This window comes from Ambystoma mexicanum, chromosome 2q, assembly GCF_040938575.1.
Source record: "Ambystoma mexicanum isolate Mex_15411 chromosome 2q, UKY_AmexF1_1, whole genome shotgun sequence".
In the NCBI taxonomy this organism is placed as follows: domain Eukaryota; kingdom Metazoa; phylum Chordata; class Amphibia; order Caudata; family Ambystomatidae; genus Ambystoma; species Ambystoma mexicanum.
The window spans coordinates 693130901-693133400 of NC_090924.1; the positions used below are offsets into that span (position 1 = coordinate 693130901).

Sequence of the window (2500 nt, forward strand, 5' to 3'; positions counted from 1 at the left end):
TAGGGGTATGATTCTCGCTTAGGGTGCGAGAGGTCCCGGGTTCAAATCCCGGACGAGCCCTTTTTTTTGGAGCGCCGAAAACAAAAAACACAGAGTCCCCAATTCCCCCCCAAAAATAGTTTGTGCGTGAACGTATCTGGTTCGATGCCCGTCGCCAATGGTTGGCTGCTTTTAAGCCCATGGCCCAAGAGGCAGTGTTGGAAATTCCCCCTCCTTTGTAATGATGCGCTGGCGGCGAGCTGATGTATAAAGGTTTGGACATGCCTTCTGGGTGGGGACTGCCATGGCTCGCGCCACTGTTGCATCCAGCTTGGCCTTTTGTATGTGTCTGCAGCCTGTGTGTGAGGTGCTGTGAGTGCTGCCATGTAGGTCCGGCGCAGGCTTGCGCCAAACTTTCACGTTGGTGTGTGCCACCTGGCAGGTACCAGCGGGCCCCATGAGACATCAGTGCCACAAAGCATTTCAACTGAAAGCTGTCCCAGCACACTAGAGCGCAGCCTACCAGTGCTGTTTCTGTAGTGTAGTGGTTATCACATTCGCCTAACACGTGAAAGGTCCCCGCTTCGAGACCGGGCAGAAACATGGTGCTGGTTTCTTTTTATTTCCACAATGTCAATCGGACACATTTGACCGCATGCAGGTTTCGACAGGTATGGACAGGCCGGCACTACGCCATGAGTGATCTGAGGCCAGCCCTTATTTGCACCCTGCAAACTGTCCACTGGCTCCATCAGTGGGCGTTTCCTGCCATCCCTGGGTCCTTAAGTGAGTGTTTGGGTACTTTTGATGCAGAGATCGGGGCATGAAAACCGGCGCTGGCACCTGGCGACATTGGGTACTGAAGAATCTTTCCCAATCCTCCCCATAGCTGTCAGGGTGGCCGAGTGGTCTAAGGCGCCAGACTCAAGAGGCGCAGCTCTTCCCTGCATCTGGGTGTTCTGGTCTCCGATTGGAGGCGTGGGTTCAAATCCCACTCCTGACAAGCCGGGCTCATTTTTTTGAGCACATTTCAGAGTGTAAGGCTTGCGGAAAACCTCGTGGGGGCCCCCGAATGCAGCGCCCGGCAAGCCTCCCTGTTCTCTTCTGCTGCCTTGCAACTGGAGCTGTCTGCCAGAGACGCCAGAGGCACACCTGCCCTTAAACCCCCACTGGCCCACGGCTGCAAAACCTGCATTTTCTAGTGGCTGGCTTGGTGGCATATGTCACTGAGCCCAGTCTACTCAGGAAGTGAAAAAAGTCCCCTTCACAGTTGGAGAAAGTGCTCTCCTGCCACCTGTCGGTCGTTGAAGGCACCACACCTCACATACTTGCCAACCCTACCGATTTAGGCGGTAGGATACCGCTATTTAAGCAGTCCTACCGCCTACCGATTTTCCTGTCTAAACCTACTGATTTATGAAGGCTCCACTAGGCCTTGCTGCCAGGGCCAGAGCAGCATCCTCCAGTCAGTGTATTGAAGGTGGGCGTAATGGCCCATTCATTTTGATTGATGATGACATGCTCGCTGCCTGGAGTGAAACAGACACTCTCTTCCCTGTGCTCCATGGGGTTAAGGTCTCAGTGTGGCCGCGCCTGCGCCAGCCATGCCGTGCCTCTGAGCTGCCTGCCTCATCTACATGTTTGTTCAGAGCTCCGAGCTGGTGTTTTACTAGAAATTCTTCTGAACTTATGGAGTCTTATCTACTGGAGCTTGCACGTGCAGTACAGCCACGTTGACGAGTGTCACTCTTCAAAGGTGAACGTGTACATTTTACGTAGATGTGTAGACTCTTTCTTGTTTTGAACAATAACAAAAAGTGCCTCAAAGAGATGCCAATAAAAGGGTCGCTCTAGGATCGGAAGCTGGGTCTGTGGTTTGGGGTGTGATGAAGCTGTATGCAGAAGGAACTCTCCAGAAAAGTTCCGCATTTATTTTTGGTAACGTGTTAAAAATAACTTCTGTCTCTTGTGCAAAAAAAAAATCTCTGAACTTGTGTCACAAAGCGACTATTGCAGAGTCTATCGTGGGAAGGGGGCAGCCTGGACAATACCAGAGAGCGGCCTCTCTGCGTTAATCGGAGTCTTCCGAAAGGAAAATGACGGGGAAAAAGCTAATTCATTAATTGCAATAGAATGAGTTGGAGATACTGCTCTGTTTTCATTGTCCAAAATGTTTGGCTCAAACCACAACCGTTTCTGCAAAAGAATCCTCCGCTAGTCGGTTTATGCGTGGACCCAAGACTCGTGCGCTCTGGGATCCTCTGTCCCTTCGAAAAGATGCACGTTTGAGCTGTGCTCTCCACTGACAATGGTCAGGCAGTATATCTGCGGCAAAAATAAGAGCTTATGTTTATATTGTAAACTGTCAATCATTGCCAAACAATATCCCACTAATACGTCATGGGCACACACAACCCACTTCTTCTTACTATGGGTCATTTTTTGCCAAACATGATGCATTTTACAGCTCTTTACTTTCAAAACGCCAAAAGGATCACTGAATTTGGTGTACATCGAGGTA

The 2500-nt window shown here is 50.5% G+C and overlaps 2 non-coding genes across 2 annotated transcripts in view; both read left to right on the plus strand.

The window, feature by feature from the left end:
• The window catches only part of TRNAP-AGG (transfer RNA proline (anticodon AGG)), a 72-nt gene extending 12 nt beyond the window's left edge, over positions 1–60 (plus strand). The window contains exon 1 of the tRNA in view: positions 1–60. This exon is cut by the window's left edge and continues 12 nt beyond it. This is a non-coding gene — a tRNA (tRNA-Pro).
• Positions 61–870: 810 nt separating this feature from the next.
• TRNAL-CAA (transfer RNA leucine (anticodon CAA)) lies at positions 871–982 on the plus strand. Its single transcript has 2 exons — positions 871–908; positions 937–982. It is a non-coding gene; the product is annotated as a tRNA-Leu (tRNA).
• Positions 983–2500: the final 1518 nt, after the last annotated feature.